Source organism: Anomaloglossus baeobatrachus, unplaced genomic scaffold, assembly GCF_048569485.1.
Source record: "Anomaloglossus baeobatrachus isolate aAnoBae1 unplaced genomic scaffold, aAnoBae1.hap1 Scaffold_3583, whole genome shotgun sequence".
Taxonomy (NCBI): Eukaryota; Metazoa; Chordata; class Amphibia; order Anura; family Aromobatidae; genus Anomaloglossus; species Anomaloglossus baeobatrachus.
Window position 1 is genome coordinate 23,369 of NW_027442939.1, and position 20,638 is coordinate 44,006.

The following is a 20,638-nucleotide window of genomic DNA, read 5'->3' on the forward strand; positions in this document are numbered from 1 at the left end:
GACAGGTTGCCTGACTTTCCGTCACTGCCACCCTTTGCCATCCTTACCCGTAGAAAGCCCTTTCATCATCCCCAAACCCTAATCTTTTCCCTTTCCTTCCCAGCCCCCAAACCCTGCCCTCTGTACCTTTCTCACCACCCGCTTCCCTTCTCCTGTCATCCCCCTACCACCCGGGAAAAAAAGAGATTGCCCCCTCCTTCCACTAGCCCACCCTCCCACCCAAAGAACAACTTCTTCTGCGCAGCTTGTTTTCTAGGCAGCAGCGCTATTGTGATGTCATCGGGGGGCATTGTGACAAGCCGCCAGTGTTCCGTCTCTTCATGTTGTGCACTGTTCAAACCGAAAATACATCAACAGGCAGGCTACAGAAAAGCTTACTAACAAAGGTTAGAGAGGGGCTTTCTCAGAGGGCTTTTTACAGTTTGTCTATTCCCAATTAGCCGGTTTAGTATACTTAATGAAAGTACTAATTCTTTCATAGGCCGCCCATTCTTAGTATTTGACGTTCAGGTAACAACAGGTAACTTTATTTGGAGTGGAAGCAGAGAGATAACACCAGATGCCAATTGTAGATCCTCTCACACCTGTGGTCACTGCAGCATCTGACTCCACTTTGTCCAAAAGGGATCTATTCCATTCAATTACACATGATCTAGATTAGACTGACAACAAGATACTGCACGGGACATAGCAGAGTTGGTGAAGTTGAGTGGTGATGAGTTTGCTATTTGGATGAATAAAGCAAGTAAAAAGTGTGTTAGATAAAAATTCATTTCAATTCGCTAATCGGGCTAATATGAATCAGGTGAATCGAGTTCTGCTTTTGGAAACTGGGTTAAGAAGGGGTGCACCGTTCCTGGAGGTACTGCAATACCAGGTCAATGCGTGGAGTGGACAGAGCAAGCTCTTTTTCCATCTCCCTGTTCTAAAAATCCATTTAATATATGGTCCCCAGATAGGGGACGTATCAGATATTAAACTGATAAGAACAGATTTTTTTTTTTTTTTTTTTTTTTTTTTAAAACCATTCAGGTTGCGTAATCATCCAGAATCAGAAGTGTCACCTCAGAGAGGTTTCACAACTTAACCGGATGCAACGTAAACTCATCCTCATGGCAATTTTATTTCAAAAGAGTGATAAAAATGTGTATAACACACCCATAGCCATAAATCAGTAACCAAAAGCAGAAAAGTATAAACCATTACACCCAGTGTTTCCATTTCAGAAATTTCCATTCACCCTCAGCATCCATACCTCTTTCACCATCCCATTTATAGCAGAAATACAGTTTGTCCAAAACCATCCTGACACAATCATTCACTTCAAGATTCTCATTCCTATATACATACAAATTCCTGGTATTCCACAGAACGTCCTTCACACATGCCAGAAACAACCAAAACACTCGTTCTTTCCTCGTGCTCAAGCTACACAGACCAAACATAACCATTTTAGCTGTTAAAGCTCTTACACCCGTCAACTCCCAACACAACTTACCCAAATTACTCCATACGTCCTTTGCATGTCCACAAGACCAGAAAACATGTTCCACATCCTCAGTATCACCACATCCAGTCCTTGGGCACCTCTCTGAGGGTACCAATCCCCTCTTCTTCTGAACAGATCTTACCGGCAGCACACCATGCCAAGACATCCATAACAGATCTTTCTGTTTGTTAGAGATTTCATACTTTTTCAGTTTTTCCCATACTTCCTCATACTCAGCAGATTTCAAACCACTGATACCACATGCAAAACCGTCTACACACAACCTTTTTATCTCCTTTTTCTCCTTCATGAACTGACTCACAGTAAACTTCTCAAGTCTGAACTTCTTCACAAACAGCTCAACAAACAGGTACCACTCAGGACAAATGAAGGCAAAAGGTTTCCTCAGATCCTGCACAGTCCACTTCAGCCTTCCTAGCATAGAACCTGCTTGATACTTCAACATACAAGAGGCTTTAGTATCTTTAGAAAAAACCTCACAGAAAAAAGCCACATAGTTTATACCAATAAAAACCTCCAAGTTTGGAAAATCCAAACCACCATGCTTTTTCTTTTTCATCAATATCTCCCGTTTCGCCCTTTCCATGCCACATCCCCACAAAAACAAGAAAAGCACCCGATTTATCTTTTTCAAAGCCACAGTTGATGGAGGAAAAACCAAAGCAATATAAAGTATCATAGGCAAAATGATACTCTTCACAATCAAGATCTTTCCTGTAAAGGACAAATCCCTCAACCTCCAGAACTCCAATTTTTTAGCTATTTTACCCCCTAACTCCTCCCAACTTTCCTTACCTTTCAGCTCTTCATCAAAATCCATACCTAAGATCCTAACACTGGAACTGACACACTCCATCTGATCATCATGTAAAACACGCGGCAGACCAAAACCTTTCATCTTACTTTTGGCCCAATTAATTTTAAAGGCAGAAGCCACGCAAAACAAATTAACCAGAAGCTTGACTCTCGACACGTCACAGACATTCTCACAGAGAATACAAATGTCATCCATATAGCCTAAAGCTTTAACATGTTTTCCTCCACTACCCGGAACCAATAGACCTTTAACCACTTTATCCTTCCTAATAGATTGTAACAACGGCTCTATAGCACAAATAAACAAAATGGGTGACAGAGGGCACCCCTGCCGAACCCCAGAAAGTATCTCAAAGCTATCAGTAAAAAATCCATTCACCTGAATCTTACTTCTAGCCCCTTCATAGAGCCCATACAATAAACTAACCAAATGCTCCGGAAAGCCCATTTTCCTCAACACACAAAACAAATACACATGCGCCACCCTATCAAATGCCTTCTCAAAATCAAGCACACATACAATCACCCCCTTCTTCCTCGCCATACAATCCCCAATCATATCTCTCACTAACATCACATTTTCATGAATCCTCCTCTTAGGAACCGCACACCCCTGATCCTCCATAATAACATGTGAGATTACCTCCCTCATGCGATTGGCTAAAAGCTTGGCAAATATTTTATAATCCACATTCAGTAGCGTGATCGGACGCCAATTACCCACCACTCGCCTGTCACCTTTCTTAAACAGCAATACCACCACTCCTTGCTTCATACTGTCCGTCATCCTGCAACCAGAAAACAAACACTTCATAATAGACACCACATCCTTCCCAACAATATCCCAATACTTACTATAGAACTCCCAAGGGATCCCATCACCCCCTGGAGACTTGTTTTTAGCAGACTTAAAAATCACCTCCTTCACTTCATCCTCTGTAATGTCACTCAGCAAAAAAGGAAAATCCGATTCAGGTACAAAGTTGTCAATCACATTGAGAAACTCTGCATCCTCCCCCAGATCGCAGTCCTTCACTCCATACAGGGACTTATAATAGTCAGCCACTACACCAATCACATCCTTCCCATGCACCTCACTACCATTCTCATCCAACATTACATTCATCTCTCGCCCACCCCCACACATCTTCTTAAAGAAGAAACTGGTACACTTCTCATTCTTCTCCCTCACCTCAATTTTAGATCTCAGAATAATTTTCCTGCCCTCCTCCCCAAACCACTCTTTCATCTCACGTTTAGCTTTCTCCAGCTCATACTTTACATCCAGACCCAGAGATTTGCATTTATGCAGGTAGGAAATCCTCCTATTCTGCCACTTGTACAGATTTCTCCTCTTTCTGGCTTTCTTGTACCCAGCTTTCCTGAAAAACACACTGATTCTCACTTTCACCCAATCCCACCATAACAATAAATTTGGAAACCCTTTTTTCCTTGCAGCCCACCATGCATACTGCCTTACAAAATCCTTCTTCACCCTTTCATCCTGCAACAGACTGACATTCATTTTCCACACACCACGTCCATAAAACAAATTAGCAATTTCAAAACTCCCCACCAGACACTCATGATCAGAGAAAACAACCCTTTCTTGCGAATAATTAACACATTTTACCCCAGTGGAAGAAAAGAAAAAATAGTCCAAACGGACTCGGTCTGACCATCATCTGCATGGTAGGTAAAGGGTCCTGGCTTGGAATCCACAGCGTCCTTTAACGAAAACTCTGAAATTAAACGATTCCATAAATTTCCGGTCACGTCCACCTTGGACTCGTATGAACCGGCTCTGCCCCTTTTGTCCAGGATGCAGTTTAAATCACCAACAACAAAAATAGGAATTTTACCATGCAGAAAAAAAACGCAATTTCTCAAAAAGAGCGAGTCTCTGATTTTTATCAGCAGGGGCATAGATATTAATAAGCTTAAATTCCCACCCCCTATAACATAAAATAACACACACACATCTACCCTCTTCTACAATTACAGTTTGCTTTATCCTAATGTCCTTATTTTGAATCAAAACCCCCACCCCATCATTCTTATTTATAGCAGAAAATGACCACACCGCCTCCCCAAAACCCCACGCACTCTTCTTAGGTTCCCTATTCAGCCCACATTCCTGCACACACACCACATCACAATTTTTTGAAGATAAGAAATCAAGCACACACGCACGCTTATATGACGACTGAAACACCCTCACATTCTGAGAGGCAATATTCAGTTGCAAAGCCATGCTGAAAAATTAAACAAAGGAAAAAAGCATCAAAACAGAAACCATTCAAGTCCCACTGGCAAAGTGGATAACATCTGCTAACCCTGCCACATCTTCATTAGATAGGAAGCATTGGCCTGGAGATATAGGGTCTTCAATGACCCCTGAAAGAGAAGTAGTGCTGGCATTGGAGTCTGGACTTAGAACCTCAAAGGGGTTTTGGGAGTAGAAATCAACTTTCTCCCGTGGCCCCGTCTTCAGCCTCTTCACTGGTCTCTTGTCTTTTCTCTTAGAGACCACCTTGTGGAAGCAGGCCACTAGCTCAGCAGGGGAATACTTGCTGTTACCTGCAGCGTCCTCGTCGGATGATGACATGGCGATTTCCCCAGGGGCAGACAGGTCAGCAGTACTGGTGTCCATCTCAGGGCTGCTCAGCTGGGGGAAGTCAGTGCTGATTGCAGCATTCCCCTGAGCAGCCTCTGGAGTCTCAGCCACCTCACATAGCACAGGTGCAGAATCAGCGGAGGCCTGCAGCACCTGCAAATCACCAGTGACCCCCTGCAGAGCACTACACTCCCCAGCAGACACAGGCTCAGCAATAGCAGGAGCAGGCGGAGGATGGGAATCCCCCACTGCAGCAGGCATTACAGGATCCATTCCAATTCCTGCAGGTTTTTCAACAAATTTTGCAGGTTGAATGTTTGCACGGACATTAAATCTAGCCTGTTTCCTGTCAAAATTTCTCCTCTCCAGAACGTACTGATCCCCAAGGGTCGGGCAGGACTTACATGTATGATCCCCATCCCCACACAGGTCACATACAGGGGGGGAGGGGCAGTTGGCAGCCTCATGCCCTGCTTTCTTGCAGTTTCTGCAGGTAAGTCCCTGCTGGCAATTTTCTTTAATGTGTCCATATCGGAAACAACTCCGGCAAAAGGATGGTTGCCCAGGGTAATGGAGAAACCCCCTATTCCCACCAATTGAAAAATTGGCCGGGGGGTGCATGATACCTCCAACACCCTCTGGGTCAGGTCTAAAACGTACCCAAAATTTAATATTTCCATTGAATACATTAAAGACATTTCTCTGGGGAATGCCACCTTTCACAGAGGAGCAGTATCTTGCCAAAAAGGCCTTTACCATGGTGGTCTCAGTAAATGGATTATACATATGAACAGTCAGGGGTCTCTCCACTGCAGAAAATAAAGGAGTAACAGAAATGTACCTCATATACTCATGCTTATGGTGCCTCTGCAGGTCTTGGTAAAAATTCAGACAGTCTTCCTCATGGTAAAATGAAATGTCATACTGACCAGTAGATGGGAACTCCTGCATACAAAACACTTTATCCAGCTCAATGCCGCCCAGCTCCATGATCACGCTCTCCACTATATGTCCTAACTGTAGGGAATTCTTCTTCTCCACCGAGACAGTCAGACGAACCGTGTTCTTTATAGCTGCCATTACAAGAAATATGCCCAAGGCACACGATCGCAGTCTTCACAGCGTCGGAAGTCGCCTTCCACATAAAAGCCCACAGGCCAGACCCAGCAAGGTTTCCCTCACTGGATCTTAGCCAAAAGGCCGAGAAGCGATAACCAGAATTGGTTTGGGCCTCGAGTGGCACCCTGGCCTATGCCGGACACATCTTAGGGAGAGAGAGCGAGAGGGAGACAAACCCACGCCTACACAAGACATTTTGTCACCCAAGCCAACCCTTGAAAAGGCTGCTTTGCAGAGCCAAAACAAGAAGAATGGTGCGTTTTGCAGCCGCCGCCCACTGCAATGAATCTGAATAACTCCTCCTTTAGGGCGCAAGCAACTCCCCTCCCCCTTGCAGTCTTTCCAATTCACGATACAAAAAGACGGACAGGACAGGTTGCCTGACTTTCCGTCACTGCCACCCTTTGCCATCCTTACCCGTAGAAAGCCCTTTCATCATCCCCAAACCCTAATCTTTTCCCTTTCCTTCCCAGCCCCCAAACCCTGCCCTCTGTACCTTTCTCACCACCCGCTTCCCTTCTCCTGTCATCCCCCTACCACCCGGGAAAAAAAGAGATTGCCCCCTCCTTCCACTAGCCCACCCTCCCACCCAAAGAACAACTTCTTCTGCGCAGCTTGTTTTCTAGGCAGCAGCGCTATTGTGATGTCATCGGGGGGCATTGTGACAAGCCGCCAGTGTTCCGTCTCTTCATGTTGTGCACAGTTCAAACGGAAAATACATCAACAGGCAGACTACAGAAAAGCTTACTATCAAAGGTTAGAGGGGGGCTTTCTCAGAGGGCTTTTTACAGTTTTTCTATTCCCAATTAGCCGTTTAAGTGTACTTATTGAAAGTAGTAATTCTTTCATAGGCCGCCCTTTCTTAGTATTTGACGTTCCTTATATTGCGGTATGAGGCTTCGCAGTAGGTTGCAAACATTCATCACCCATGACTGTCCCCAATTGAGCTCAGAAGCTCAATGTCTATCATGACCTCTCTTTTAGAATGTCCAAGAGCAAGCAAACTATTCCTCCAGGAGAGGGCGCCAACAGACTACTAAAGAGATCATCATTACTCAAAGAAAACCCCAAAAACCAATGCATGATAGGAATAAACAGGTAACTTTCTTTGGAGTGGAAGCGGAGAGATCGCACCAGATGCCAATTCTAGATGTTATCACACCTGTGGTCACTGCAGCAGCAGGTGAATCCACTTTGTCCAAAAGGGATCTATTCCATTCAATTGCAAATGATCTAGATAAGACAGAGAACTGCAGCACGGGGACATAGCCGAGTTGGTCAGGTTGAGTGGTGATGAGTTTGCTATTTGGATGAATAAAGAAAGTCAAAAGTGTGAAAGATAAAAAACAAAAGGAGGAAGTGTGAAAAGTGAATGGGCCAAATTGAGGTGCATATGAAGACGTATGCTTTCTTCCAATTCATTAAATCGGGCTAATATGAATCAGGTGAATTGAGTTCTGCTTTTGGAAACTGGGTTAAGAAGGGGTGCACCGTTCCTGGAGGTACTGCAATACCAGGTCAATGCGTGGAGTGGACAGAGCAAGCTCTTTTTCCATCTCCCTGTTCTAAAAATCCATTTAATATATGGTCCCCAGATAGGGGACGTATCAGATATTAAACTGATAAGAACAGATACTACACTTGATCTTAGCCAAAAGGCCGAGAAGCGATAACCAGAATTGGTTTGGGCCTCGAGTGGCACCCTGGCCTATGCCGGACACATCTTAGGGAGAGAGAGCGAGAGGGAGACAAACCCACGCCTACACAAGACATTTTGTCACCCAAGCCAACCCTTGAAAAGGCTGCTTTGCAGAGCCAAAACAAGAAGAATGGTGCGTTTTGCAGCCGCCGCCCACTGCAATGAATCTGAATAACTCCTCCTTTAGGGCGCAAGCAACTCCCCTCCCCCTTGCAGTCTTTCCAATTCACGATACAAAAAGACGGACAGGACAGGTTGCCTGACTTTCCGTCACTGCCACCCTTTGCCATCCTTACCCGTAGAAAGCCCTTTCATCATCCCCAAACCCTAATCTTTTCCCTTTCCTTCCCAGCCCCCAAACCCTGCCCTCTGTACCTTTCTCACCACCCGCTTCCCTTCTCCTGTCATCCCCCTACCACCCGGGAAAAAAAGAGATTGCCCCCTCCTTCCACTAGCCCACCCTCCCACCCAAAGAACAACTTCTTCTGCGCAGCTTGTTTTCTAGGCAGCAGCGCTATTGTGATGTCATCGGGGGGCATTGTGACAAGCCGCCAGTGTTCCGTCTCTTCATGTTGTGCACAGTTCAAACGGAAAATACATCAACAGGCAGACTACAGAAAAGCTTACTATCAAAGGTTAGAGGGGGGCTTTCTCAGAGGGCTTTTTACAGTTTTTCTATTCCCAATTAGCCGTTTAAGTGTACTTATTGAAAGTAGTAATTCTTTCATAGGCCGCCCTTTCTTAGTATTTGACGTTCCTTATATTGCGGTATGAGGCTTCGCAGTAGGTTGCAAACATTCATCACCCATGACTGTCCCCAATTGAGCTCAGAAGCTCAATGTCTATCATGACCTCTCTTTTAGAATGTCCAAGAGCAAGCAAACTATTCCTCCAGGAGAGGGCGCCAACAGACTACTAAAGAGATCATCATTACTCAAAGAAAACCCCAAAAACCAATGCATGATAGGAATAAACAGGTAACTTTCTTTGGAGTGGAAGCGGAGAGATCGCACCAGATGCCAATTCTAGATGTTATCACACCTGTGGTCACTGCAGCAGCAGGTGAATCCACTTTGTCCAAAAGGGATCTATTCCATTCAATTGCAAATGATCTAGATAAGACAGAGAACTGCAGCACGGGGACATAGCCGAGTTGGTCAGGTTGAGTGGTGATGAGTTTGCTATTTGGATGAATAAAGAAAGTCAAAAGTGTGAAAGATAAAAAACAAAAGGAGGAAGTGTGAAAAGTGAATGGGCCAAATTGAGGTGCATATGAAGACGTATGCTTTCTTCCAATTCATTAAATCGGGCTAATATGAATCAGGTGAATTGAGTTCTGCTTTTGGAAACTGGGTTAAGAAGGGGTGCACCGTTCCTGGAGGTACTGCAATACCAGGTCAATGCGTGGAGTGGACAGAGCAAGCTCTTTTTCCATCTCCCTGTTCTAAAAATCCATTTAATATATGGTCCCCAGATAGGGGACGTATCAGATATTAAACTGATAAGAACAGATACTACACTTGATCTTAGCCAAAAGGCCGAGAAGCGATAACCAGAATTGGTTTGGGCCTCGAGTGGCACCCTGGCCTATGCCGGACACATCTTAGGGAGAGAGAGCGAGAGGGAGACAAACCCACGCCTACACAAGACATTTTGTCACCCAAGCCAACCCTTGAAAAGGCTGCTTTGCAGAGCCAAAACAAGAAGAATGGTGCGTTTTGCAGCCGCCGCCCACTGCAATGAATCTGAATAACTCCTCCTTTAGGGCGCAAGCAACTCCCCTCCCCCTTGCAGTCTTTCCAATTCACGATACAAAAAGACGGACAGGACAGGTTGCCTGACTTTCCGTCACTGCCACCCTTTGCCATCCTTACCCGTAGAAAGCCCTTTCATCATCCCCAAACCCTAATCTTTTCCCTTTCCTTCCCAGCCCCCAAACCCTGCCCTCTGTACCTTTCTCACCACCCGCTTCCCTTCTCCTGTCATCCCCCTACCACCCGGGAAAAAAAGAGATTGCCCCCTCCTTCCACTAGCCCACCCTCCCACCCAAAGAACAACTTCTTCTGCGCAGCTTGTTTTCTAGGCAGCAGCGCTATTGTGATGTCATCGGGGGGCATTGTGACAAGCCGCCAGTGTTCCGTCTCTTCATGTTGTGCACAGTTCAAACGGAAAATACATCAACAGGCAGACTACAGAAAAGCTTACTATCAAAGGTTAGAGGGGGGCTTTCTCAGAGGGCTTTTTACAGTTTTTCTATTCCCAATTAGCCGTTTAAGTGTACTTATTGAAAGTAGTAATTCTTTCATAGGCCGCCCTTTCTTAGTATTTGACGTTCCTTATATTGCGGTATGAGGCTTCGCAGTAGGTTGCAAACATTCATCACCCATGACTGTCCCCAATTGAGCTCAGAAGCTCAATGTCTATCATGACCTCTCTTTTAGAATGTCCAAGAGCAAGCAAACTATTCCTCCAGGAGAGGGCGCCAACAGACTACTAAAGAGATCATCATTACTCAAAGAAAACCCCAAAAACCAATGCATGATAGGAATAAACAGGTAACTTTCTTTGGAGTGGAAGCGGAGAGATCGCACCAGATGCCAATTCTAGATGTTATCACACCTGTGGTCACTGCAGCAGCAGGTGAATCCACTTTGTCCAAAAGGGATCTATTCCATTCAATTGCAAATGATCTAGATAAGACAGAGAACTGCAGCACGGGGACATAGCCGAGTTGGTCAGGTTGAGTGGTGATGAGTTTGCTATTTGGATGAATAAAGAAAGTCAAAAGTGTGAAAGATAAAAAACAAAAGGAGGAAGTGTGAAAAGTGAATGGGCCAAATTGAGGTGCATATGAAGACGTATGCTTTCTTCCAATTCATTAAATCGGGCTAATATGAATCAGGTGAATTGAGTTCTGCTTTTGGAAACTGGGTTAAGAAGGGGTGCACCGTTCCTGGAGGTACTGCAATACCAGGTCAATGCGTGGAGTGGACAGAGCAAGCTCTTTTTCCATCTCCCTGTTCTAAAAATCCATTTAATATATGGTCCCCAGATAGGGGACGTATCAGATATTAAACTGATAAGAACAGATTTTTGATTTAATGAAGCTTTCCAAAGCACCGCAAAAATGCATGACCGAAGTCACACCAAAAACAGTGCAAAGGCTAGGATTCGTGTGGACCCCTCCGTGAGAAGAGGATCCCCAAAAATCAACCCCGTCCCTCCGAGCCAGAAGGCCACAGCAAGGGTCAGGGATCTTCGGTGCTCCCCCAAGCCGAAGCCTGGTTGAGCCTTGTTGTTGCTCCCAGCGTCCACCGAGGCATCTTACCCAAGTGGAGTAGGGAGCTACTAGTCGTTGGTTTCGCAGCCGAGACTGCCCGGACCGTCAACCGGTGTTAGTTTCTCAGCCCAAGGCTGACCGGACCTCCAACCGGGTGTTGGTTTCTCAGCCCAAGGCTGACCGGACCTCCAACCGGGTGTTGGTTTCTCAGCCCAAGGCTAACCGGACCTCCAACCGGGTGTTGGTTTCTCAGCCAAAGCTGACCCGGACCTCCAACCGGGTGTTGGTTTCTCAGCCCAAAGCTGACCGGACCTCCGACCGGGATTATAAAAATTTCCCTTCTTAGCCAGAAGGCCAGGATAGGGCAATATGCTTGGAAAGTATGAATAGGCAAGGCGCGGCGTGCGACAGAGTCTGAGGCTTACCAGGGTCCCAACCTAGCAAGTTCAGACTCCCTCCAGGGTGTCCATTCCTGGGGCACATTGCACCATAACCCCCACACTTACTCAGTCTAATAGCCTCAATCCTGGTAGGGCCATGGTTTCCTCTAGATGGATATACTATCCTCCCAAAGTACTAACAAGTGCAACCTTCCAGTGTGCATTGCATCATTGTACTAAGGTGGCCGGAGCCTTAAACCACCTTTTCGAACGATACTACACTTGATCTTAGCCAAAAGGCCGAGAAGCGATAACCAGAATTGGTTTGGGCCTCGAGTGGCACCCTGGCCTATGCCGGACACATCTTAGGGAGAGAGAGCGAGAGGGAGACAAACCCACGCCTACACAAGACATTTTGTCACCCAAGCCAACCCTTGAAAAGGCTGCTTTGCAGAGCCAAAACAAGAAGAATGGTGCGTTTTGCAGCCGCCGCCCACTGCAATGAATCTGAATAACTCCTCCTTTAGGGCGCAAGCAACTCCCCTCCCCCTTGCAGTCTTTCCAATTCACGATACAAAAAGACGGACAGGACAGGTTGCCTGACTTTCCGTCACTGCCACCCTTTGCCATCCTTACCCGTAGAAAGCCCTTTCATCATCCCCAAACCCTAATCTTTTCCCTTTCCTTCCCAGCCCCCAAACCCTGCCCTCTGTACCTTTCTCACCACCCGCTTCCCTTCTCCTGTCATCCCCCTACCACCCGGGAAAAAAAGAGATTGCCCCCTCCTTCCACTAGCCCACCCTCCCACCCAAAGAACAACTTCTTCTGCGCAGCTTGTTTTCTAGGCAGCAGCGCTATTGTGATGTCATCGGGGGGCATTGTGACAAGCCGCCAGTGTTCCGTCTCTTCATGTTGTGCACAGTTCAAACGGAAAATACATCAACAGGCAGACTACAGAAAAGCTTACTATCAAAGGTTAGAGGGGGGCTTTCTCAGAGGGCTTTTTACAGTTTTTCTATTCCCAATTAGCCGTTTAAGTGTACTTATTGAAAGTAGTAATTCTTTCATAGGCCGCCCTTTCTTAGTATTTGACGTTCCTTATATTGCGGTATGAGGCTTCGCAGTAGGTTGCAAACATTCATCACCCATGACTGTCCCCAATTGAGCTCAGAAGCTCAATGTCTATCATGACCTCTCTTTTAGAATGTCCAAGAGCAAGCAAACTATTCCTCCAGGAGAGGGCGCCAACAGACTACTAAAGAGATCATCATTACTCAAAGAAAACCCCAAAAACCAATGCATGATAGGAATAAACAGGTAACTTTCTTTGGAGTGGAAGCGGAGAGATCGCACCAGATGCCAATTCTAGATGTTATCACACCTGTGGTCACTGCAGCAGCAGGTGAATCCACTTTGTCCAAAAGGGATCTATTCCATTCAATTGCAAATGATCTAGATAAGACAGAGAACTGCAGCACGGGGACATAGCCGAGTTGGTCAGGTTGAGTGGTGATGAGTTTGCTATTTGGATGAATAAAGAAAGTCAAAAGTGTGAAAGATAAAAAACAAAAGGAGGAAGTGTGAAAAGTGAATGGGCCAAATTGAGGTGCATATGAAGACGTATGCTTTCTTCCAATTCATTAAATCGGGCTAATATGAATCAGGTGAATTGAGTTCTGCTTTTGGAAACTGGGTTAAGAAGGGGTGCACCGTTCCTGGAGGTACTGCAATACCAGGTCAATGCGTGGAGTGGACAGAGCAAGCTCTTTTTCCATCTCCCTGTTCTAAAAATCCATTTAATATATGGTCCCCAGATAGGGGACGTATCAGATATTAAACTGATAAGAACAGATACTACACTTGATCTTAGCCAAAAGGCCGAGAAGCGATAACCAGAATTGGTTTGGGCCTCGAGTGGCACCCTGGCCTATGCCGGACACATCTTAGGGAGAGAGAGCGAGAGGGAGACAAACCCACGCCTACACAAGACATTTTGTCACCCAAGCCAACCCTTGAAAAGGCTGCTTTGCAGAGCCAAAACAAGAAGAATGGTGCGTTTTGCAGCCGCCGCCCACTGCAATGAATCTGAATAACTCCTCCTTTAGGGCGCAAGCAACTCCCCTCCCCCTTGCAGTCTTTCCAATTCATGATACAAAAAGACGGACAGGACAGGTTGCCTGACTTTCCGTCACTGCCACCCTTTGCCATCCTTACCCGTAGAAAGCCCTTTCATCATCCCCAAACCCTAATCTTTTCCCTTTCCTTCCCAGCCCCCAAACCCTGCCCTCTGTACCTTTCTCACCACCCGCTTCCCTTCTCCTGTCATCCCCCTACCACCCGGGAAAAAAAGAGATTGCCCCCTCCTTCCACTAGCCCACCCTCCCACCCAAAGAACAACTTCTTCTGCGCAGCTTGTTTTCTAGGCAGCAGCGCTATTGTGATGTCATCGGGGGGCATTGTGACAAGCCGCCAGTGTTCCGTCTCTTCATGTTGTGCACAGTTCAAACGGAAAATACATCAACAGGCAGACTACAGAAAAGCTTACTATCAAAGGTTAGAGGGGGGCTTTCTCAGAGGGCTTTTTACAGTTTTTCTATTCCCAATTAGCCGTTTAAGTGTACTTATTGAAAGTAGTAATTCTTTCATAGGCCGCCCTTTCTTAGTATTTGACGTTCCTTATATTGCGGTATGAGGCTTCGCAGTAGGTTGCAAACATTCATCACCCATGACTGTCCCCAATTGAGCTCAGAAGCTCAATGTCTATCATGACCTCTCTTTTAGAATGTCCAAGAGCAAGCAAACTATTCCTCCAGGAGAGGGCGCCAACAGACTACTAAAGAGATCATCATTACTCAAAGAAAACCCCAAAAACCAATGCATGATAGGAATAAACAGGTAACTTTCTTTGGAGTGGAAGCGGAGAGATCGCACCAGATGCCAATTCTAGATGTTATCACACCTGTGGTCACTGCAGCAGCAGGTGAATCCACTTTGTCCAAAAGGGATCTATTCCATTCAATTGCAAATGATCTAGATAAGACAGAGAACTGCAGCACGGGGACATAGCCGAGTTGGTCAGGTTGAGTGGTGATGAGTTTGCTATTTGGATGAATAAAGAAAGTCAAAAGTGTGAAAGATAAAAAACAAAAGGAGGAAGTGTGAAAAGTGAATGGGCCAAATTGAGGTGCATATGAAGACGTATGCTTTCTTCCAATTCATTAAATCGGGCTAATATGAATCAGGTGAATTGAGTTCTGCTTTTGGAAACTGGGTTAAGAAGGGGTGCACCGTTCCTGGAGGTACTGCAATACCAGGTCAATGCGTGGAGTGGACAGAGCAAGCTCTTTTTCCATCTCCCTGTTCTAAAAATCCATTTAATATATGGTCCCCAGATAGGGGACGTATCAGATATTAAACTGATAAGAACAGATACTACACTTGATCTTAGCCAAAAGGCCGAGAAGCGATAACCAGAATTGGTTTGGGCCTCGAGTGGCACCCTGGCCTATGCCGGACACATCTTAGGGAGAGAGAGCGAGAGGGAGACAAACCCACGCCTACACAAGACATTTTGTCACCCAAGCCAACCCTTGAAAAGGCTGCTTTGCAGAGCCAAAACAAGAAGAATGGTGCGTTTTGCAGCCGCCGCCCACTGCAATGAATCTGAATAACTCCTCCTTTAGGGCGCAAGCAACTCCCCTCCCCCTTGCAGTCTTTCCAATTCACGATACAAAAAGACGGACAGGACAGGTTGCCTGACTTTCCGTCACTGCCACCCTTTGCCATCCTTACCCGTAGAAAGCCCTTTCATCATCCCCAAACCCTAATCTTTTCCCTTTCCTTCCCAGCCCCCAAACCCTGCCCTCTGTACCTTTCTCACCACCCGCTTCCCTTCTCCTGTCATCCCCCTACCACCCGGGAAAAAAAGAGATTGCCCCCTCCTTCCACTAGCCCACCCTCCCACCCAAAGAACAACTTCTTCTGCGCAGCTTGTTTTCTAGGCAGCAGCGCTATTGTGATGTCATCGGGGGGCATTGTGACAAGCCGCCAGTGTTCCGTCTCTTCATGTTGTGCACAGTTCAAACGGAAAATACATCAACAGGCAGACTACAGAAAAGCTTACTATCAAAGGTTAGAGGGGGGCTTTCTCAGAGGGCTTTTTACAGTTTTTCTATTCCCAATTAGCCGTTTAAGTGTACTTATTGAAAGTAGTAATTCTTTCATAGGCCGCCCTTTCTTAGTATTTGACGTTCCTTATATTGCGGTATGAGGCTTCGCAGTAGGTTGCAAACATTCATCACCCATGACTGTCCCCAATTGAGCTCAGAAGCTCAATGTCTATCATGACCTCTCTTTTAGAATGTCCAAGAGCAAGCAAACTATTCCTCCAGGAGAGGGCGCCAACAGACTACTAAAGAGATCATCATTACTCAAAGAAAACCCCAAAAACCAATGCATGATAGGAATAAACAGGTAACTTTCTTTGGAGTGGAAGCGGAGAGATCGCACCAGATGCCAATTCTAGATGTTATCACACCTGTGGTCACTGCAGCAGCAGGTGAATCCACTTTGTCCAAAAGGGATCTATTCCATTCAATTGCAAATGATCTAGATAAGACAGAGAACTGCAGCACGGGGACATAGCCGAGTTGGTCAGGTTGAGTGGTGATGAGTTTGCTATTTGGATGAATAAAGAAAGTCAAAAGTGTGAAAGATAAAAAACAAAAGGAGGAAGTGTGAAAAGTGAATGGGCCAAATTGAGGTGCATATGAAGACGTATGCTTTCTTCCAATTCATTAAATCGGGCTAATATGAATCAGGTGAATTGAGTTCTGCTTTTGGAAACTGGGTTAAGAAGGGGTGCACCGTTCCTGGAGGTACTGCAATACCAGGTCAATGCGTGGAGTGGACAGAGCAAGCTCTTTTTCCATCTCCCTGTTCTAAAAATCCATTTAATATATGGTCCCCAGATAGGGGACGTATCAGATATTAAACTGATAAGAACAGATACTACACTTGATCTTAGCCAAAAGTCCGAGAAGCGATAACCAGAATTGGTTTGGGCCTCGAGTGGCACCCTGGCCTATGCCGGACACATCTTAGGGAGAGAGAGCGAGAGGGAGACAAACCCACGCCTACACAAGACATTTTGTCACCCAAGCCAACCCTTGAAAAGGCTGCTTTGCAGAGCCAAAACAAGAAGAATGGTGCGTTTTGCAGCCGCCGCCCACTGCAATGAATCTGAATAACTCCTCCTTTAGGGCGCAAGCAACTCCCCTCCCCCTTGCAGTCTTTCCAATTCACGATACAAAAAGACGGACAGGACAGGTTGCCTGACTTTCCGTCACTGCCACCCTTTGCCATCCTTACCCGTAGAAAGCCCTTTCATCATCCCCAAACCCTAATCTTTTCCCTTTCCTTCCCAGCCCCCAAACCCTGCCCTCTGTACCTTTCTCACCACCCGCTTCCCTTCTCCTGTCATCCCCCTACCACCCGGGAAAAAAAGAGATTGCCCCCTCCTTCCACTAGCCCACCCTCCCACCCAAAGAACAACTTCTTCTGCGCAGCTTGTTTTCTAGGCAGCAGCGCTATTGTGATGTCATCGGGGGGCATTGTGACAAGCCGCCAGTGTTCCGTCTCTTCATGTTGTGCACAGTTCAAACGGAAAATACATCAACAGGCAGACTACAGAAAAGCTTACTATCAAAGGTTAGAGGGGGGCTTTCTCAGAGGGCTTTTTACAGTTTTTCTATTCCCAATTAGCCGTTTAAGTGTACTTATTGAAAGTAGTAATTCTTTCATAGGCCGCCCTTTCTTAGTATTTGACGTTCCTTATATTGCGGTATGAGGCTTCGCAGTAGGTTGCAAACATTCATCACCCATGACTGTCCCCAATTGAGCTCAGAAGCTCAATGTCTATCATGACCTCTCTTTTAGAATGTCCAAGAGCAAGCAAACTATTCCTCCAGGAGAGGGCGCCAACAGACTACTAAAGAGATCATCATTACTCAAAGAAAACCCCAAAAACCAATGCATGATAGGAATAAACAGGTAACTTTCTTTGGAGTGGAAGCGGAGAGATCGCACCAGATGCCAATTCTAGATGTTATCACACCTGTGGTCACTGCAGCAGCAGGTGAATCCACTTTGTCCAAAAGGGATCTATTCCATTCAATTGCAAATGATCTAGATAAGACAGAGAACTGCAGCACGGGGACATAGCCGAGTTGGTCAGGTTGAGTGGTGATGAGTTTGCTATTTGGATGAATAAAGAAAGTCAAAAGTGTGAAAGATAAAAAACAAAAGGAGGAAGTGTGAAAAGTGAATGGGCCAAATTGAGGTGCATATGAAGACGTATGCTTTCTTCCAATTCATTAAATCGGGCTAATATGAATCAGGTGAATTGAGTTCTGCTTTTGGAAACTGGGTTAAGAAGGGGTGCACCGTTCCTGGAGGTACTGCAATACCAGGTCAATGCGTGGAGTGGACAGAGCAAGCTCTTTTTCCATCTCCCTGTTCTAAAAATCCATTTAATATATGGTCCCCAGATAGGGGACGTATCAGATATTAAACTGATAAGAACAGATACTACACTTGATCTTAGCCAAAAGGCCGAGAAGCGATAACCAGAATTGGTTTGGGCCTCGAGTGGCACCCTGGCCTATGCCGGACACATCTTAGGGAGAGAGAGCGAGAGGGAGACAAACCCACGCCTACACAAGACATTTTGTCACCCAAGCCAACCCTTGAAAAGGCTGCTTTGCAGAGCCAAAACAAGAAGAATGGTGCGTTTTGCAGCCGCCGCCCACTGCAATGAATCTGAATAACTCCTCCTTTAGGGCGCAAGCAACTCCCCTCCCCCTTGCAGTCTTTCCAATTCACGATACAAAAAGACGGACAGGACAGGTTGCCTGACTTTCCGTCACTGCCACCCTTTGCCATCCTTACCCGTAGAAAGCCCTTTCATCATCCCCAAACCCTAATCTTTTCCCTTTCCTTCCCAGCCCCCAAACCCTGCCCTCTGTACCTTTCTCACCACCCGCTTCCCTTCTCCTGTCATCCCCCTACCACCCGGGAAAAAAAGAGATTGCCCCCTCCTTCCACTAGCCCACCCTCCCACCCAAAGAACAACTTCTTCTGCGCAGCTTGTTTTCTAGGCAGCAGCGCTATTGTGATGTCATCGGGGGGCATTGTGACAAGCCGCCAGTGTTCCGTCTCTTCATGTTGTGCACAGTTCAAACGGAAAATACATCAACAGGCAGACTACAGAAAAGCTTACTATCAAAGGTTAGAGGGGGGCTTTCTCAGAGGGCTTTTTACAGTTTTTCTATTCCCAATTAGCCGTTTAAGTGTACTTATTGAAAGTAGTAATTCTTTCATAGGCCGCCCTTTCTTAGTATTTGACGTTCCTTATATTGCGGTATGAGGCTTCGCAGTAGGTTGCAAACATTCATCACCCATGACTGTCCCCAATTGAGCTCAGAAGCTCAATGTCTATCATGACCTCTCTTTTAGAATGTCCAAGAGCAAGCAAACTATTCCTCCAGGAGAGGGCGCCAACAGACTACTAAAGAGATCATCATTACTCAAAGAAAACCCCAAAAACCAATGCATGATAGGAATAAACAGGTAACTTTCTTTGGAGTGGAAGCGGAGAGATCGCACCAGATGCCAATTCTAGATGTTATCACACCTGTGGTCACTGCAGCAGCAGGTGAATCCACTTTGTCCAAAAGGGATCTATTCCATTCAATTGCAAATGATCTAGATAAGACAGAGAACTGCAGCACGGGGACATAGCCGAGTTGGTCAGGTTGAGTGGTGATGAGTTTGCTATTTGGATGAATAAAGAAAGTCAAAAGTGTGAAAGATAAAAAACAAAAGGAGGAAGTGTGAAAAGTGAATGGGCCAAATTGAGGTGCATATGAAGACGTATGCTTTCTTCCAATTCATTAAATCGGGCTAATATGAATCAGGTGAATTGAGTTCTGCTTTTGGAAACTGGGTTAAGAAGGGGTGCACCGTTCCTGGAGGTACTGCAATACCAGGTCAATGCGTGGAGTGGACAGAGCAAGCTCTTTTTCCATCTCCCTGTTCTAAAAATCCATTTAATATATGGTCCCCAGATAGGGGACGTATCAGATATTAAACTGATAAGAACAGATACTACACTTGATCTTAGCCAAAAGGCCGAGAAGCGATAACCAGAATTGGTTTGGGCCTCGAGTGGCACCCTGGCCTATGCCGGACACATCTTAGGGAGAGAGAGCGAGAGGGAGACAAACCCACGCCTACACAAGACATTTTGTCACCCAAGCCAACCCTTGAAAAGGCTGCTTTGCAGAGCCAAAACAAGAAGAATGGTGCGTTTTGCAGCCGCCGCCCACTGCAATGAATCTGAATAACTCCTCCTTTAGGGCGCAAGCAACTCCCCTCCCCCTTGCAGTCTTTCCAATTCACGATACAAAAAGACGGACAGGACAGGTTGCCTGACTTTCCGTCACTGCCACCCTTTGCCATCCTTACCCGTAGAAAGCCCTTTCATCATCCCCAAACCCTAATCTTTTCCCTTTCCTTCCCAGCCCCCAAACCCTGCCCTCTGTACCTTTCTCACCACCCGCTTCCCTTCTCCTGTCATCCCCCTACCACCCGGGAAAAAAAGAGATTGCCCCCTCCTTCCACTAGCCCACCCTCCCACCCAAAGAACAACTTCTTCTGCGCAGCTTGTTTTCTAGGCAGCAGCGCTATTGTGATGTCATCGGGGGGCATTGTGACAAGCCGCCAGTGTTCCGTCTCTTCATGTTGTGCACAGTTCAAACGGAAAATACATCAACAGGCAGACTACAGAAAAGCTTACTATCAAAGGTTAGAGGGGGGCTTTCTCAGAGGGCTTTTTACAGTTTTTCTATTCCCAATTAGCCGTTTAAGTGTACTTATTGAAAGTAGTAATTCTTTCATAGGCCGCCCTTTCTTAGTATTTGACGTTCCTTATATTGCGGTATGAGGCTTCGCAGTAGGTTGCAAACATTCATCACCCATGACTGTCCCCAATTGAGCTCAGAAGCTCAATGTCTATCATGACCTCTCTTTTAGAATGTCCAAGAGCAAGCAAACTATTCCTCCAGGAGAGGGCGCCAACAGACTACTAAAGAGATCATCATTACTCAAAGAAAACCCCAAAAACCAATGCATGATAGGAATAAACAGGTAACTTTCT

At 46.0% G+C, this 20,638-nt stretch overlaps 9 non-coding genes and 1 pseudogene across 9 annotated transcripts; all 10 read right to left on the minus strand.

The window, feature by feature from the left end:
* Positions 1-840: 840 nt before the first annotated feature.
* Positions 841-1,028, minus strand: LOC142273179 (U2 spliceosomal RNA). The gene has a single exon (XR_012737918.1). It is a non-coding gene; the product is annotated as a U2 spliceosomal RNA (small nuclear RNA).
* A 6,514-nt stretch (positions 1,029-7,542) lies between these two features.
* Positions 7,543-7,733, minus strand: LOC142273147 (U2 spliceosomal RNA). The gene has a single exon (XR_012737889.1). It is a non-coding gene; the product is annotated as a U2 spliceosomal RNA (small nuclear RNA).
* A 1,387-nt stretch (positions 7,734-9,120) lies between these two features.
* LOC142273149 (U2 spliceosomal RNA) lies at positions 9,121-9,311 on the minus strand. Its single transcript, XR_012737891.1, has one exon. It is a non-coding gene; the product is annotated as a U2 spliceosomal RNA (small nuclear RNA).
* Positions 9,312-10,698: 1,387 nt separating this feature from the next.
* On the minus strand, positions 10,699-10,894 carry LOC142273178 (U2 spliceosomal RNA). The gene has a single exon (XR_012737917.1). It is a non-coding gene; the product is annotated as a U2 spliceosomal RNA (small nuclear RNA).
* A 697-nt stretch (positions 10,895-11,591) lies between these two features.
* LOC142273182 (U2 spliceosomal RNA) lies at positions 11,592-11,733 on the minus strand (annotated as a pseudogene).
* Positions 11,734-13,120: 1,387 nt separating this feature from the next.
* Positions 13,121-13,311, minus strand: LOC142273151 (U2 spliceosomal RNA). Its single transcript, XR_012737892.1, has one exon. It is a non-coding gene; the product is annotated as a U2 spliceosomal RNA (small nuclear RNA).
* Positions 13,312-14,698: 1,387 nt separating this feature from the next.
* On the minus strand, positions 14,699-14,889 carry LOC142273152 (U2 spliceosomal RNA). Its single transcript, XR_012737893.1, has one exon. It is a non-coding gene; the product is annotated as a U2 spliceosomal RNA (small nuclear RNA).
* A 1,387-nt stretch (positions 14,890-16,276) lies between these two features.
* On the minus strand, positions 16,277-16,467 carry LOC142273174 (U2 spliceosomal RNA). Its single transcript, XR_012737913.1, has one exon. It is a non-coding gene; the product is annotated as a U2 spliceosomal RNA (small nuclear RNA).
* Positions 16,468-17,854: 1,387 nt separating this feature from the next.
* LOC142273153 (U2 spliceosomal RNA) lies at positions 17,855-18,045 on the minus strand. Its single transcript, XR_012737894.1, has one exon. It is a non-coding gene; the product is annotated as a U2 spliceosomal RNA (small nuclear RNA).
* A 1,387-nt stretch (positions 18,046-19,432) lies between these two features.
* Positions 19,433-19,623, minus strand: LOC142273154 (U2 spliceosomal RNA). Its single transcript, XR_012737895.1, has one exon. It is a non-coding gene; the product is annotated as a U2 spliceosomal RNA (small nuclear RNA).
* Positions 19,624-20,638: the final 1,015 nt, after the last annotated feature.